Raw genomic sequence first — 16886 nt, 5'->3', positions numbered from 1 at the left:
TATTACATTTAGATAAGGAATCTAATTAGGAATTAATCCTAACTATTGGTTATGTATTCATTTAGATATTTGATTATTAGATATGGATATTCTGGGTATCCCATATTTTCAATTATCCATTCATTAGGGACCCAATATCACATATAGAGGACTGAAGTGTTTTTTGGTATGTGGATGCATGTATTTGGTTCTCACTCAGTTGGCCTGTTATTTTAGACGAATATGTGGGTAGCATCTTTCTCCCCAATTCTTCACTCTCCTCCACTTCTATGTAAAAAGAACAAACCAAAGATTGGTATAAAAATATGGAATTGTAAATATAATCAACTGTTGTTAATTCAGGGAAAACTGGATGAGCCTTAAGGTATTTTACAGCAATACCCTGAGTTCACATTCATAAGGGTGCACTTTCAGAAAAAGATGCATATCAAACACAATAAATATGTGTGTGTGTGTGTGTGTGTGTGTGTGTGTGTGTGTGTGTGTGTGTGTGTGTGTGTGTGTGTGTGTACATGCACCTATGTCTGTGTGAGGTTTTTGGCCATCCTGGATTTTGGATGGGGATATAGAAAGCATAATTTTTTCCAATTCGTCATCATCCTCCATTTCTGTGAAACAAAGCGTAAAAGCAAAGATGCAAATCATATGTCATACCACATTTACACATTTCAATTTGACCTAATATACTCAACTGTACTGTCAACAAACCTGGAGGATGAGAGGCAGATGTTGCAAGGCCAGAGGAAACAGTCTTAAGCTGGGGTTTTTTCCGAGCGAGGTACTGCTGCAGCCGATACATTTTGTTGCCTGGAAAAGGCTGTGTCTGGAGGATGAATGAAGCATATCCATCTGCTCTGCTTTCCCAAATATCCCTCCAAGTCTTATCTGCATGAATCCCAAAGCCAACCAAGTTGTCATCTTCATTCCTCGCAGGTGGTGCCACTGATCTCCCAGCTAAATACTTTATAAGGTCCTCGATTTCCTGGAAGCTTTTACTGTACTCTAGAAATGAAACTAGGCTGTCCTTCTTGGGACCCTCTGGTTTAAACTGTCCGGCTCTCTCCTCCTCCTCAACCTTCTTAGTCAAGAATATGGTATAGCCTACATCATTCTCTAGCAGCCACCGGAATGACTTGCCTTTGTTTTTTCCAAACTGAAGCACATACTCTCCCAGCACCTCCTGTCTGTCTGAAACATCTCCTCCTCTCATGAAGACAACAGAGCGGGCATTCTCCTTCACCTTGTCTTCCCTTTGAGGGGCTGATTTGTCCTGGAGACTGGGGTTGTCTTTGATCGTCTTGGCTTCATCTGAGGGATCTTGTCTCAGATATCCAGTTGGTCCTTTCCTGAAGCACACTTTGATCTTTCCTGGGAAGATCACTTCACCTTCATCGTGTTGTGCTGTACACAAAGAGCTGACTAGTGTTAATGGTCTGTTGCATTAACACACTTAATTAATTAACACACTTCTATTTTAATTTGAATATATTTTTTAAATAAATAAAGCATCAATTAAATGTACTTGTTTATTCTGAAATAACTAAATAATTATTAAACATTGTAATTAATAATTGATCAAATAAATAAATCAATAAATACATATATATACTATACTATATACTATATATATAGTACAACATTTGCTGTTTAATATATTTCACAATATCCACAGATTATTAGTGTGTTTAACTATCTATTTTTTTCATAGTAAAATGTTATTCATATATTATTACACTAAATTGTACACACAATTTTTGTAATTAATTTTTTTAAAGTACATAGTTAGATCAATGATGAAACATTCCCCTTTACAAACAAATATACTCTTATAAAAACAGCTTAATTTTATAAGAGTTTTTATTTTTTATAATAGTTTGGTTTACTGTAGTTTTATAATAGTTTGGTTTACTGTTTCCTAACGTCACAAACCATTCAACACAATTAACAATACGATTGCATGATAACATACATGCAATTTAAATGATAAAATATATTATGATAATGTATATGCAATACAGTAAGTTAGTATTGCTAAAGTAAATCATTCACCTTACCTTTTCGGTTTGTCAGGCTGATTGCGTAAACAGCAGTCACCGTTGGTAAATATCTTTCTTAAGGTTGTTTAGACAGTAAATATTATTTTGTAGAAAACAAAACAAGTTTTTTATCTGACAAATCTGTAAACAGATACCTCTCCGATCGTAAATCGCTGCTCCTCCCCTGCTCAGATAACACTGGGCTTCTTAAAATCCCCGCCGCGGAAAAACGAAACAGCGCCATGACGTCTAAGTGTGGCCAAAAGTATATTGCATCCGTAGTGTTAAGCACTACCATAGAGAATGAATGGGAAAAGTTAAGGGAAGTTAAGCTTAACTACTTTCGGCTCCCGCTTGACCCGGGTTCGATTCCCGGCCAACGCATCGCTTTTCGCTCGACCCCATCGTGAGGAGGAGAGCAAAGCAGCGCACTTCTACAGCCGATTTTGATTCGTAAAAGGTGGCTCGCGCAAGTTGTTTGAGAAGTCAAACGAAACACAGATCTCCCCGTCGGGGAATCGAACCCCGGTCTTCCGCGTGACAGGCGGAGATACTGTCCACTATACTAACGAGGACTTCACGTCTGGGTTGAGTCGCCGAGCCGGATAGTGACCCAGAACGCAGCTTATAACACACTCCCCATTTGTGATGACAGCCTTCCTGTTTATTCTCCCCGTTTATTTTTTGTTTGTTTATTTTGTGTGTTTGTTTCTATTTTAAAAAGTTTCTTTACCTGTTTTTTTAAAAAACATTCCCTTCTACTTCCCCAGCCAACTACCATCCTTACCCCAAAATCAGTAAACCCCCTAGATTGGTCCTTTAAAAGGACAACCCTACCCCATTCTGAAGCTCAACCCATCCCCTTGCTTTTTTACTATTTACCTGAAATAAATTAACCATAAACTACACCCTGCCCTAACACCAGCTATCATAGCCCCAAAAAGAATGTTTGAATTGAAAATGATCTATTAAGCTGAAGGTCTTAGACCTTGTTCTTCTGTTGGGGCCCTTTCTTTTTCCTTTTATTTTCTAGAGGCTATGGAAATGAATGAAGATTCCCCTGGCTTGGAAGAAAATTCCTCTTCTGTCAATTTTGGGCTGGCTTTTATTATTTTTTTGTTTTTTGAGATTTGAAAACCTAATGGGATGGAGATTGGAGGTAACCTGTGCCGGTGCATCCTCTGTGTAATGTGCACAGAGTTTCATTCCCCAAAACCTCTCAGCAAAAGATCACACTGTGACATGTTAGTAGCCTGTGTCTGTGTCTTTATTTTGGGCAGGAAGGTATTTCTACCTCTTTGGCTCCTCCCAGGTGGAAGGGTCTGGGTGGATCCTGAACCAGAAATTACCCTTTTTGAACATTATGGTGTGGCACAGGGAGCACACTGGGTCGAGGTTTGTTGGGCATGACTCAAGTTTTCCTTCAACTGCGTATAAATCTTTCGCCTTTTACTAAAGATTTCCGTGGAGGGGGACCGTTGTGAGTTTATTGTATTTTTGGGTGCTCTGCGCACAGCAGAGCTGCGTAACTTTGGTCAATTGTAGAAAATCTTTCTTTATGGTTTTGTTTGTCGCGAGGTGTTCAGTAACGATGGTCGCTTTCGAAGCGCAGCTTCGTGAGGCTTCGAAACTTTTACGAATCTTTTGTTTCGAGTCAATCGGCTCGGAGCGTGTTTCAAACTGGCCAAGTCACGTGATTTTAGCAAACGAGGCTTCATTACGTCATAACTGTTTCGAATCGTTTCGAAAATCAGATTTAATGACAAAAATGTGCATAATTAAAAGGGGAGATGGTTTTAATGATTTGTTTGCCCTAAATACAACTGAAAAACACACAATACACTTTTAATTATGTCTTAATTAAGTTCAAAACATTTTTTAAACATGTTTTAATACAAATCTTGCTATTATTTTGTAAAATAAAGTGTAAAATGTTTGGAAAGATCTGCTTTAACACTATTTTGACCAGCAGGTGTCGCCAGCGAGTGTGGTGTTTCGAACGCTTCGAAAAACTAAATCAATTTCCGAAGCAATAGGTTCAATTGATTCGAAGTTCGAAAAGCTTCGTTTCTGCCATCATTAGTGTTCAGTGGCTTTAAACAAAGGCGCCTTGTGACTCCAACATAGGGACGGCAAGAGGTGCGAAAACTGCGGATGAACAGCAGCGTTCAGCTTGTGCCATACCGCTTGCATTTCAATCGGCAGTGCACAGACAAAAGCAAACCTCCCCGTCGGGGAATCGAACCCCGGTCTTCCGCGTGACAGGCGGAGATACTGTCCACTATACTAACGAGGACTTCTCTCTCTCGCCCTGGTGTCACGCCCACAAACCTCCCCTTCGAAAGAGTAGTCTTGGGATTCTGTGGTTATCAAGTTACAGACACCAGCAGGAGGCATGGAAGGGAATCGACTGAATCCGTGATCAATTCAGTGCAGCTCTGAAACAACAGTTGGTTCAGGATATTCACAAGTCCTGTTGAGCAACACCTGTCCGCCTGCGTTGGTGGTATAGTGGTGAGCATAGCTGCCTTCCAAGCAGTTGACCCGGGTTCGATTCCCGGCCAACGCATCGCTTTTCGCTCGACCCCATCGTGAGGAGGAGAGCAAAGCAGCGCACTTCTACAGCCGATTTTGATTCGTAAAAGGTGGCTCGCGCAAGTTGTTTGAGAAGTCAAACGAAACACAGATCTCCCCGTCGGGGAATCGAACCCCGGTCTTCCGCGTGACAGGCGGAGATACTGTCCACTATACTAACGAGGACTTCAAGTCTGGGTTGAGTCGCCGAGCCGGATAGTGAACCCAGAACGCAGCTTATAACACACTCCCCATTTGTGATGACAGCCTTCCTGTTTATTCTCCCCGTTTATTTTTTGTTTGTTTATTTTGTGTGTTTGTTTCTATTTTAAAAAGTTTCTTTACCTGTTTTTTAAAAAACATTCCCTTCTACTTCCCCAGCCAACTACCATCCTTACCCCAAAATCAGTAAACCCCCTAGATTGGTCCTTTAAAAGGACATCCCTACCCCATTCTGAAGCTCAACCCATCCCCTTGCTTTTTTACTATTTACCTGAAATAAATTAACCATAAACTACACCCTGCCCTAACACCAGCTATCATAGCCCCAAAAAGAATGTTTGAATTGAAAATGATCTATTAAGCTGAAGGTCTTAGACCTTGTTCTTCTGTTGGGGCCCTTTCTTTTTCCTTTTATTTTCTAGAGGCTATGGAAATGAATGAAGATTCCCCTGGCTTGGAAGAAAATTCCTCTTCTGTCAATTTTGGGCTGGCTTTTATTATTTTTTTGTTTTTTGAGATTTGAAAACCTAATGGGATGGAGATTGGAGGTAACCTGTGCCGGTGCATCCTCTGTGTAATGTGCACAGAGTTTCATTCCCCAAAACCTCTCAGCAAAAGATCACACTGTGACATGTTAGTAGCCTGTGTCTTTATTTTGGGCAGGAAGGTATTTCTACCTCTTTGGCTCCTCCAGGTGGAAGGGTCTGGGTGGATCTTGAACCAGAAATTACCCTTTTTGAACATTATGGTGTGGCACAGGGAGCACACTGGGTCGAGGTTTGTTGGGCATGACTCAAGTTTTCCTTCAACTGCGTATAAATCTTTCGCCTTTTACTAAAGATTTCCGTGGAGGGGGACCGTTGTGAGTTTATTGTATTTTGGGTGCTCTGCGCACAGCAGAGCTGCGTAACTTTGGTCAATTGTAGAAAATCTTTCTTTATGGTTTTGTTTGTCGCGAGGTGTTCAGTAACGATGGTCGCTTTCGAAGCGCAGCTTCGTGAGGCTTCGAAACTTTTACGAGTCTTTTGTTTCGAGTCAATCGGCTCGGAGCGTGTTTCAAACTGGCCAAGTCACGTGATTTTAGCAAACGAGGCTTCATTACGTCATAACTGTTTCGAATCGTTTCGAAAATCAGATTTAATGACAAAAATGTGCATAATTAAAAGGGGAGATGGTTTTAATGATTTGTTTGCCCTAAATACAACTGAAAAACACACAATACACTTTTAATTATGTCTTAATTAAGTTCAAAAAATTTTTTAAACATGTTTTAATACAAATCTTGCTATTATTTTGTAAAATAAAGTGTAAAATGTTTGGAAAGATCTGCTTTAACACTATTTTGACCAGCAGGTGTCGCCAGCGAGTGTGGTGTTTCGAACGCTTCGAAAAACTGAATCAATTTCCGAAGCAATAGGTTCAATTGATTCGAAGTTCGAAAAGCTTCGTTTCTGCCATCACTAGTGTTCAGTGGCTTTAAACAAAGGCGCCTTGTGACTCCAACATAGGGACGGCAAGAGGTGCGAAAACGGCGGACGAACAGCAGCGTTCAGCTTGTGCCATACCGCTTGCATTTCAATCGGCAGTGCATAGACAAAGCAAACCTCCCCGTCGGGGAATCGAACCCCGGTCTTCCGCGTGACAGGCGGAGATACTGTCCACTATACTAACGAGGACTTCTCTCTCTCGCCCTGGCGTCACGCCCGCCAACCTCCCCTTCGAAAGAGTAGTCTTGGGATTCTGTGGTTATCAAGTTACAGACACCAGCAGGAGGCATGGAAGGGAATCGACTGAATCCGTGATCAATTCAGTGCAGCTCTGAAACAACAGTTGGTTCAGGATATTCACAAGTCCTGTTGAGCAACACCTGTCCGCTTGCGTTGGTGGTATAGTGGTGAGCATAGCTGCCTTCCAAGCAGTTGACCCGGGTTCGATTCCCGGCCAACGCATCGCTTTTCGCTCGACCCCATCGTGAGGAGGAGAGCAAAGCAGCGCACTTCTACAGCCGATTTTGATTCGTAAAAGGTGGCTCGCGCAAGTTGTTTGAGAAGTCAAACGAAACACAGATCTCCCCGTCGGGGAATCGAACCCCGGTCTTCCGCGTGACAGGCGGAGATACTGTCCACTATACTAACGAGGACTTCACGTCTGGTTTGAGTCGCCGAGCCGGATACGCAGCTTATAACACACTCCCCATTTGTGATGACAGCCTTCCTGTTTATTCTCCCCGTTTATTTTTTGTTTGTTTATTTTGTGTGTTTGTTTCTATTTTAAAAAGTTTCTTTACCTGTTTTTTAAAAAACATTCCCTTCTACTTCCCCAGCCAACTACCATCCTTACCCCAAAATCAGTAAACCCCCTAGATTGGTCCTTTAAAAGGACATCCCTACCCCATTCTGAAGCTCAACCCATCCCCTTGCTTTTTTACTATTTACCTGAAATAAATTAACCATAAACTACACCCTGCCCTAACACCAGCTATCATAGCCCCAAAAAGAATGTTTGAATTGAAAATGATCTATTAAGCTGAAGGTCTTAGACCTTGTTCTTCTGTTGGGGCCCTTTCTTTTTCCTTTTATTTTCTAGAGGCTATGGAAATGAATGAAGATTCCCCTGGCTTGGAAGAAAATTCCTCTTCTGTCAATTTTGGGCTGGCTTTTATTATTTTTTTGTTTTTTGAGATTTGAAAACCTAATGGGATGGAGATTGGAGGTAACCTGTGCCGGTGCATCCTCTGTGTAATGTGCACAGAGTTTCATTCCCCAAAACCTCTCAGCAAAAGATCACACTGTGACATGTTAGTAGCCTGTGTCTTTATTTTGGGCAGGAAGGTATTTCTACCTCTTTGGCTCCTCCAGGTGGAAGGGTCTGGGTGGATCTTGAACCAGAAATTACCCTTTTTGAACATTATGGTGTGGCACAGGGAGCACACTGGGTCGAGGTTTGTTGGGCATGACTCAAGTTTTCCTTCAACTGCGTATAAATCTTTCGCCTTTTACTAAAAATTTCCGTGGAGGGGGACCGTTGTGAGTTTATTGTATTTTGGGTGCTCTGCGCACAGCAGAGCTGCGTAACTTTGGTCAATTGTAGAAAATCTTTCTTTATGGTTTTGTTTGTCGCGAGGTGTTCAGTAACGATGGTCGCTTTCGAAGCGCAGCTTCGTGAGGCTTCGAAACTTTTACGAATCTTTTGTTTCGAGTCAATCGGCTCGGAGCGTGTTTCAAACTGGCCAAGTCACGTGATTTTAGCAAACGAGGCTTCATTACGTCATAACTGTTTCGAATCGTTTCGAAAATCAGATTTAATGACAAAAATGTGCATAATTAAAAGGGGAGATGGTTTTAATGATTTGTTTGCCCTAAATACAACTGAAAAACACACAATAAACTTTTAATTATGTCTTAATTAAGTTCAAAACATTTTTTAAACATGTTTTAATAGAAATCTTGCTATTATTTTGTAAAATAAAGTGTAAAATGTTTGGAAAGATCTGCTTTAACACTATTTTGACCAGCAGGTGTCGCCAGCGAGTGTGGTGTTTCGAACGCTTCGAAAAACTGAATCAATTTCCGAAGCAATAGGTTCAATTGATTCGAAGTTCGAAAAGCTTCGTTTCTGCCATCACTAGTGTTCAGTGGCTTTAAACAAAGGCGCCTTGTGACTCCAACATAGGGACGGCAAGAGGTGCGAAAACGGCGGACGAACAGCAGCGTTCAGCTTGTGCCATACCGCTTGCATTTCAATCGGCAGTGCATAGACAAAGCAAACCTCCCCGTCGGGGAATCGAACCCCGGTCTTCCGCGTGACAGGCGGAGATACTGTCCACTATACTAACGAGGACTTCTCTCTCTCGCCCTGGCGTCACGCCCGCCAACCTCCCCTTCGAAAGAGTAGTCTTGGGATTCTGTGGTTATCAAGTTACAGACACCAGCAGGAGGCATGGAAGGGAATCGACTGAATCCGTGATCAATTCAGTGCAGCTCTGAAACAACAGTTGGTTCAGGATATTCACAAGTCCTGTTGAGCAACACCTGTCCGCCTGCGTTGGTGGTATAGTGGTGAGCATAGCTGCCTTCCAAGCAGTTGACCCGGGTTCGATTCCCGGTCAACGCATCGCTTTTCGCTCGACCCCATCGTGAGGAGGAGAGCAAAGCAGCGCACTTCTACAGCCGATTTTGATTCGTAAAAGGTGGCTCGCGCAAGTTGTTTGAGAAGTCAAACGAAACACAGATCTCCCCGTCGGGGAATCGAACCCCGGTCTTCCGCGTGACAGGCGGAGATACTGTCCACTATACTAACGAGGACTTCACGTCTGGGTTGAGTCGCCGAGCCGGATAGTGACCCAGAACGCAGCTTATAACACACTCCCCATTTGTGATGACAGCCTTCCTGTTTATTCTCCCCGTTTATTTTTTGTTTGTTTATTTTGTGTGTTTGTTTCTATTTTAAAAAGTTTCTTTACCTGTTTTTTAAAAAACATTCCCTTCTACTTCCCCAGCCAACTACCATCCTTACCCCAAAATCAGTAAACCCCCTAGATTGGTCCTTTAAAAGGACAACCCTACCCCATTCTGAAGCTCAACCCATCCCCTTGCTTTTTTACTATTTACCTGAAATAAATTAACCATAAACTACACCCTGCCCTAACACCAGCTATCATAGCCCCAAAAAGAATGTTTGAATTGAAAATTATCTATTAAGCTGAAGGTCTTAGACCTTGTTCTTCTGTTGGGGCCCTTTCTTTTTCCTTTTATTTTCTAGAGGCTATGGAAATGAATGAAGATTCCCCTGGCTTGGAAGAAAATTCCTCTTCTGTCAATTTTGGGCTGGCTTTTATTATTTTTTTGTTTTTTGAGATTTGAAAACCTAATGGGATGGAGATTGGAGGTAACCTGTGCCGGTGCATCCTCTGTGTAATGTGCACAGAGTTTCATTCCCCAAAACCTCTCAGCAAAAGATCACACTGTGACATGTTAGTAGCCTGTGTCTGTGTCTTTATTTTGGGCAGGAAGGTATTTCTACCTCTTTGGCTCCTCCCAGGTGGAAGGGTCTGGGTGGATCCTGAACCAGAAATTACCCTTTTTGAACATTATGGTGTGGCACAGGGAGCACACTGGGTCGAGGTTTGTTGGGCATGACTCAAGTTTTCCTTCAACTGCGTATAAATCTTTCGCCTTTTACTAAAGATTTCCGTGGAGGGGGACCGTTGTGAGTTTATTGTATTTTTGGGTGCTCTGCGCACAGCAGAGCTGCGTAACTTTGGTCAATTGTAGAAAATCTTTCTTTATGGTTTTGTTTGTCGCGAGGTGTTCAGTAACGATGGTCGCTTTCGAAGCGCAGCTTCGTGAGGCTTCGAAACTTTTACGAATCTTTTGTTTCGAGTCAATCGGCTCGGAGCGTGTTTCAAACTGGCCAAGTCACGTGATTTTAGCAAACGAGGCTTCATTACGTCATAACTGTTTCGAATCGTTTCGAAAATCAGATTTAATGACAAAAATGTGCATAATTAAAAGGGGAGATGGTTTTAATGATTTGTTTGCCCTAAATACAACTGAAAAACACACAATACACTTTTAATTATGTCTTAATTAAGTTCAAAACATTTTTTAAACATGTTTTAATACAAATCTTGCTATTATTTTGTAAAATAAAGTGTAAAATGTTTGGAAAGATCTGCTTTAACACTATTTTGACCAGCAGGTGTCGCCAGCGAGTGTGGTGTTTCGAACGCTTCGAAAAACTAAATCAATTTCCGAAGCAATAGGTTCAATTGATTCGAAGTTCGAAAAGCTTCGTTTCTGCCATCATTAGTGTTCAGTGGCTTTAAACAAAGGCGCCTTGTGACTCCAACATAGGGACGGCAAGAGGTGCGAAAACTGCGGACGAACAGCAGCGTTCAGCTTGTGCCATACCGCTTGCATTTCAATCGGCAGTGCACAGACAAAAGCAAACCTCCCCGTCGGGGAATCGAACCCCGGTCTTCCGCGTGACAGGCGGAGATACTGTCCACTATACTAACGAGGACTTCTCTCTCTCGCCCTGGTGTCACGCCCGCAAACCTCCCCTTCGAAAGAGTAGTCTTGGGATTCTGTGGTTATCAAGTTACAGACACCAGCAGGAGGCATGGAAGGGAATCGACTGAATCCGTGATCAATTCAGTGCAGCTCTGAAACAACAGTTGGTTCAGGATATTCACAAGTCCTGTTGATCAACACCTGTCCGCCTGCGTTGGTGGTATAGTGGTGAGCATAGCTGCCTTCCAAGCAGTTGACCCGGGTTCGATTCCCGGCCAACGCATCGCTTTTCGCTCGACCCCATCGTGAGGAGGAGAGCAAAGCAGCGCACTTCTACAGCCGATTTTGATTCGTAAAAGGTGGCTCGCGCAAGTTGTTTGAGAAGTCAAACGAAACACAGATCTCCCCGTCGGGGAATCGAACCCCGGTCTTCCGCGTGACAGGCGGAGATACTGTCCACTATACTAACGAGGACTTCACGTCTGGGTTGAGTCGCCGAGCCGGATAGTGAACCCAGAACGCAGCTTATAACACACTCCCCATTTGTGATGACAGCCTTCCTGTTTATTCTCCCCGTTTATTTTTTGTTTGTTTATTTTGTGTGTTTGTTTCTATTTTAAAAAGTTTCTTTACCTGTTTTTTAAAAAACATTCCCTTCTACTTCCCCAGCCAACTACCATCCTTACCCCAAAATCAGTAAACCCCCTAGATTGGTCCTTTAAAAGGACATCCCTACCCCATTCTGAAGCTCAACCTTGCTTTTTTACTATTTACCTGAAATAAATTAACCATAAACTACACCCTGCCCTAACACCAGCTATCATAGCCCCAAAAAGAATGTTTGAATTGAAAATGATCTATTAAGCTGAAGGTCTTAGACCTTGTTCTTCTGTTGGGGCCCTTTCTTTTTCCTTTTATTTTCTAGAGGCTATGGAAATGAATGAAGATTCCCCTGGCTTGGAAGAAAATTCCTCTTCTGTCAATTTTGGGCTGGCTTTTATTATTTTTTTGTTTTTTGAGATTTGAAAACCTAATGGGATGGAGATTGGAGGTAACCTGTGCCGGTGCATCCTCTGTGTAATGTGCACAGAGTTTCATTCCCCAAAACCTCTCAGCAAAAGATCACACTGTGACATGTTAGTAGCCTGTGCCTGTGTCTTTATTTTGGGCAGGAAGGTATTTCTACCTCTTTGGCTCCTCCCAGGTGGAAGGGTCTGGGTGGATCCTGAACCAGAAATTACCCTTTTTGAACATTATGGTGTGGCACAGGGAGCACACTGGGTCGAGGTTTGTTGGGCATGACTCAAGTTTTCCTTCAACTGCGTATAAATCTTTCGCCTTTTACTAAAGATTTCCGTGGAGGGGGACCGTTGTGAGTTTATTGTATTTTTGGGTGCTCTGCGCACAGCAGAGCTGCGTAACTTTGGTCAATTGTAGAAAATCTTTCTTTATGGTTTTGTTTGTCGCGAGGTGTTCAGTAACGATGGTCGCTTTTGAAGCGCAGCTTCGTGAGGCTTCGAAACTTTTACGAATCTTTTGTTTCGAGTCAATCGGCTCGGAGCGTGTTTCAAACTGGCCAAGTCACGTGATTTTAGCAAACGAGGCTTCATTACGTCATAACTGTTTCGAATCGTTTCGAAAATCAGATTTAATGACAAAAATGTGCATAATTAAAAGGGGAGATGGTTTTAATGATTTGTTTGCCCTAAATACAACTGAACAACACACAATACACTTTTAATTATGTCTTAATTAAGTTCAAAACATTTTTTAAACATGTTTTAATACAAATCTTGCTATTATTTTGTAAAATAAAGTGTAAAATGTTTGGAAAGATCTGCTTTAACACTATTTTGACCAGCAGGTGTCGCCAGCGAGTGTGGTGTTTCGAACGCTTCGAAAAACTGAATCAATTTCCGAAGCAATAGGTTCAATTGATTCGAAGTTCGAAAAGCTTCGTTTCTGCCATCACTAGTGTTCAGTGGCTTTAAACAAAGGCGCCTTGTGACTCCAACATAGGGACGGCAAGAGGTGCGAAAACGGCGGACGAACAGCAGCGTTCAGCTTGTGCCATACCGCTTGCATTTCAATCGGCAGTGCATAGACAAAGCAAACCTCCCCGTCGGGGAATCGAACCCCGGTCTTCCGCGTGACAGGCGGAGATACTGTCCACTATACTAACGAGGACTTCTCTCTCTCGCCCTGGCGTCACGCCCGCCAACCTCCCCTTCGAAAGAGTAGTCTTGGGATTCTGTGGTTATCAAGTTACAGACACCAGCAGGAGGCATGGAAGGGAATCGACTGAATCCGTGATCAATTCAGTGCAGCTCTGAAACAACAGTTGGTTCAGGATATTCACAAGTCCTGTTGAGCAACACCTGTCCGCCTGCGTTGGTGGTATAGTGGTGAGCATAGCTGCCTTCCAAGCAGTTGACCCGGGTTCGATTCCCGGCCAACGCATCGCTTTTCGCTCGACCCCATCGTGAGGAGGAGAGCAAAGCAGCGCACTTCTACAGCCGATTTTGATTTGTAAAAGGTGGCTCGCGCAAGTTGTTTGAGAAGTCAAACAAAACACAGATCTCCCCGTCAGGGAATCGAACCCCGGTCTTCGGCGTGACAGGCGGAGATACTGTCCACTATACTAACGAGGACTTCACGTCTGGGTTGAGTCGCCGAGCCGGATAGTGAACCCAGAACGCAGCTTATAACACACTCCCCATTTGTGATGACAGCCTTCCTGTTTATTCTCCCCGTTTATTTTTTGTTTGTTTATTTTGTGTGTTTGTTTCTATTTTAAAAAGTTTCTTTACCTGTTTTTTTTAAAAAACATTCCCTTCTACTTCCCCAGCCAACTACCATCCTTACCCCAAAATCAGTAAACCCCCTAGATTGGTCCTTTAAAAGGACAACCCTACCCCATTCTGAAGCTCAACCCATCCCCTTGCTTTTTTTACTATTTACCTGAAATAAATTAACCATAAACTACACCCTGCCCTAACACCAGCTATCATAGCCCCAAAAAGAATGTTTGAATTGAAAATGATCTATTAAGCTGAAGGTCTTAGACCTTGTTCTTCTGTTGGGGCCCTTTCTTTTTCCTTTTATTTTCTAGAGGCTATGGAAATGAATGAAGATTCCCCTGGCTTGGAAGAAAATTCCTCTTCTGTCAATTTTGGGCTGGCTTTTATTATTTTTTTGTTTTTTGAGATTTGAAAACCTAATGGGATGGAGATTGGAGGTAACCTGTGCCGGTGCATCCTCTGTGTAATGTGCACAGAGTTTCATTCCCCAAAACCTCTCAGCAAAAGATCACACTGTGACATGTTAGTAGCCTGTGCCTGTGTCTTTATTTTGGGCAGGAAGGTATTTCTACCTCTTTGGCTCCTCCCAGGTGGAAGGGTCTGGGTGGATCTTGAACCAGAAATTACCCTTTTTGAACATTATGGTGTGGCACAGGGAGCACACTGGGTCGAGGTTTGTTGGGCATGACTCAAGTTTTCCTTCAACTGCGTATAAATCTTTCGCCTTTTACTAAAGATTTCCGTGGAGGGGGACCGTTGTGAGTTTATTGTATTTTTGGGTGCTCTGCGCACAGCAGAGCTGCGTAACTTTGGTCAATTGTAGAAAATCTTTCTTTATGGTTTTGTTTGTCGCGAGGTGTTCAGTAACGATGGTTGCTTTCGAAGCGCAGCTTCGTGAGGCTTCGAAACTTTTACGAATCTTTTGTTTCGAGTCAATCGGCTCGGAGCGTGTTTCAAACTGGCCAAGTCACGTGATTTTAGCAAACGAGGCTTCATTACGTCATAACTGTTTCGAATCGTTTTGAAAATCAGATTTAATGACAAAAATGTGCATAATTAAAAGGGGAGATGGTTTTAATGATTTGTTTGCCCTAAATACAACTGAAAAACACACAATACACTTTTAATTATGTCTTAATTAAGTTCAAAAAAATTTTTAAACATGTTTTAATACAAATCTTGCTATTATTTTGTAAAATAAAGTGTAAAATGTTTGGAAAGATCTGCTTTAACACTATTTTGACCAGCAGGTGTCGCCAGCGAGTGTGGTGTTTCGAACGCTTCGAAAAACTGAATCAATTTCCGAAGCAATAGGTTCAATTGATTCGAAGTTCGAAAAGCTTCGTTTCTGCCATCACTAGTGTTCAGTGGCTTTAAACAAAGGCGCCTTGTGACTCCAACATAGGGACGGCAAGAGGTGCGAAAACGGCAGACGAACAGCAGCGTTCAGCTTGTGCCATACCGCTTGCATTTCAATCGGCAGTGCATAGACAAAGCAAACCTCCCCGTCGGGGAATCGAACCCCGGTCTTCCGCGTGACAGGCGGAGATACTGTCCACTTTACTAACGAGGACTTCTCTCTCTCGCCCTGGCGTCACGCCCGCCAACCTCCCCTTCGAAAGAGTAGTCTTGGGATTCTGTGGTTATCAAGTTACAGACACCAGCAGGAGGCATGGAAGGGAATCGACTGAATCCGTGATCAATTCAGTGCAGCTCTGAAACAACAGTTGGTTCAGGATATTCACAAGTCCTGTTGAGCAACACCTGTCCGCCTGCGTTGGTGGTATAGTGGTGAGCATAGCTGCCTTCCAAGCAGTTGACCCGGGTTCGATTCCCGGCCAACGCATCGCTTTTCGCTCGACCCCATCGTGAGGAGGAGAGCAAAGCAGCGCACTTCTACAGCCGATTTTGATTCGTAAAAGGTGGCTCGCGCAAGTTGTTTGAGAAGTCAAACGAAACACAGATCTCCCCGTCGGGGAATCGAACCCCTGTCTTCCGCGTGACAGGCGGAGATACTGTCCACTATACTAACGAGGACTTCACGTCTGGGTTGAGTCGCCGAGCCGGATAGTGAACCCAGAACGCAGCTTATAACACACTCCCCATTTGTGATGACAGCCTTCCTGTTTATTCTCCCCGTTTATTTTTTGTTTGTTTATTTTGTGTGTTTGTTTCTATTTTAAAAAGTTTCTTTACCTGTTTTTTTAAAAAACATTCCCTTCTACTTCCCCAGCCAACTACCATCCTTACCCCAAAATCAGTAAACCCCCTAGATTGGTCCTTTAAAAGGACAACCCTACCCCATTCTGAAGCTCAACCCATCCCCTTGCTTTTTTACTATTTACCTGAAATAAATTAACCATAAACTACACCCTGCCCTAACACCAGCTATCATAGCCCCAAAAAGAATGTTTGAATTGAAAATGATCTATTAAGCTGAAGGTCTTAGACCTTGTTCTTCTGTTGGGGTCCTTTCTTTTTCCTTTTATTTTCTAGAGGCTATGGAAATGAATGAAGATTCCCCTGGCTTGGAAGAAAATTCCTCTTCTGTCAATTTTGGGCTGGCTTTTATTATTTTTTTGTTTTTTGAGATTTGAAAACCTAATGGGATGGAGATTGGAGGTAACCTGTGCCGGTGCATCCTCTGTGTAATGTGCACAGAGTTTCATTCCCCAAAACCTCTCAGCAAAAGATCACACTGTGACATGTTAGTAGCCTGTGCCTGTGTCTTTATTTTGGGCAGGAAGGTATTTCTACCTCTTTGGCTCCTCCCAGGTGGAAGGGTCTGGGTGGATCCTGAACCAGAAATTACCCTTTTTGAACATTATGGTGTGGCACAGGGAGCACACTGGGTCGAGGTTTGTTGGGCATGACTCAAGTTTTCCTTCAACTGCGTATAAATCTTTCGCCTTTTACTAAAGATTTCCGTGGAGGGGGACCGTTGTGAGTTTATTGTATTTTTGGGTGCTCTGCGCACAGCAGAGCTGCGTAACTTTGGTCAATTGTAGAAAATCTTTCTTTATGGTTTTGTTTGTCGCGAGGTGTTCAGTAACGATGGTCGCTTTCGAAGCGCAGCTTCGTGAGGCTTCGAAACTTTTACGAATCTTTTGTTTCGAGTCAATCGGCTCGGAGCGTGTTTCAAACTGGCCAAGTCACGTGATTTTAGCAAACGAGGCTTCATTACGTCATAACTGTTTCGAATCGTTTCGAAAATCAGATTTAATGACAAAAATGTGCAT

General features: G+C 42.8%; 13 non-coding genes across 13 annotated transcripts; all 13 read left to right on the top strand.

The window, feature by feature from the left end:
- The first annotated feature begins 3443 nt into the window (after positions 1-3443).
- Positions 3444-3559, top strand: LOC141364020 (U5 spliceosomal RNA). The gene has a single exon (XR_012369770.1). It is a non-coding gene; the product is annotated as a U5 spliceosomal RNA (small nuclear RNA).
- A 974-nt stretch (positions 3560-4533) lies between these two features.
- On the top strand, positions 4534-4605 carry trnag-ucc (transfer RNA glycine (anticodon UCC)). The gene has a single exon. It is a non-coding gene; the product is annotated as a tRNA-Gly (tRNA).
- Positions 4606-5621: 1016 nt separating this feature from the next.
- LOC141364029 (U5 spliceosomal RNA) lies at positions 5622-5736 on the top strand. Its single transcript, XR_012369779.1, has one exon. It is a non-coding gene; the product is annotated as a U5 spliceosomal RNA (small nuclear RNA).
- A 973-nt stretch (positions 5737-6709) lies between these two features.
- Positions 6710-6781, top strand: trnag-ucc (transfer RNA glycine (anticodon UCC)). The gene has a single exon. It is a non-coding gene; the product is annotated as a tRNA-Gly (tRNA).
- A 1004-nt stretch (positions 6782-7785) lies between these two features.
- Positions 7786-7900, top strand: LOC141364033 (U5 spliceosomal RNA). Its single transcript, XR_012369783.1, has one exon. It is a non-coding gene; the product is annotated as a U5 spliceosomal RNA (small nuclear RNA).
- A 973-nt stretch (positions 7901-8873) lies between these two features.
- On the top strand, positions 8874-8945 carry trnag-ucc (transfer RNA glycine (anticodon UCC)). Its single transcript has one exon. It is a non-coding gene; the product is annotated as a tRNA-Gly (tRNA).
- Positions 8946-9967: 1022 nt separating this feature from the next.
- On the top strand, positions 9968-10083 carry LOC141364019 (U5 spliceosomal RNA). Its single transcript, XR_012369769.1, has one exon. It is a non-coding gene; the product is annotated as a U5 spliceosomal RNA (small nuclear RNA).
- Positions 10084-11057: 974 nt separating this feature from the next.
- trnag-ucc (transfer RNA glycine (anticodon UCC)) lies at positions 11058-11129 on the top strand. Its single transcript has one exon. It is a non-coding gene; the product is annotated as a tRNA-Gly (tRNA).
- Positions 11130-12145: 1016 nt separating this feature from the next.
- Positions 12146-12261, top strand: LOC141364018 (U5 spliceosomal RNA). Its single transcript, XR_012369768.1, has one exon. It is a non-coding gene; the product is annotated as a U5 spliceosomal RNA (small nuclear RNA).
- Positions 12262-13234: 973 nt separating this feature from the next.
- trnag-ucc (transfer RNA glycine (anticodon UCC)) lies at positions 13235-13306 on the top strand. The gene has a single exon. It is a non-coding gene; the product is annotated as a tRNA-Gly (tRNA).
- Positions 13307-14332: 1026 nt separating this feature from the next.
- LOC141364017 (U5 spliceosomal RNA) lies at positions 14333-14448 on the top strand. Its single transcript, XR_012369767.1, has one exon. It is a non-coding gene; the product is annotated as a U5 spliceosomal RNA (small nuclear RNA).
- A 973-nt stretch (positions 14449-15421) lies between these two features.
- trnag-ucc (transfer RNA glycine (anticodon UCC)) lies at positions 15422-15493 on the top strand. Its single transcript has one exon. It is a non-coding gene; the product is annotated as a tRNA-Gly (tRNA).
- Positions 15494-16517: 1024 nt separating this feature from the next.
- LOC141364016 (U5 spliceosomal RNA) lies at positions 16518-16633 on the top strand. Its single transcript, XR_012369766.1, has one exon. It is a non-coding gene; the product is annotated as a U5 spliceosomal RNA (small nuclear RNA).
- Positions 16634-16886: the final 253 nt, after the last annotated feature.

Source organism: Misgurnus anguillicaudatus, chromosome 5, assembly GCF_027580225.2.
Source record: "Misgurnus anguillicaudatus chromosome 5, ASM2758022v2, whole genome shotgun sequence".
Lineage (NCBI taxonomy): Eukaryota > Metazoa > Chordata > Actinopteri > Cypriniformes > Cobitidae > Misgurnus > Misgurnus anguillicaudatus.
This window is presented reverse-complemented; position numbering and strand designations above follow the sequence as displayed.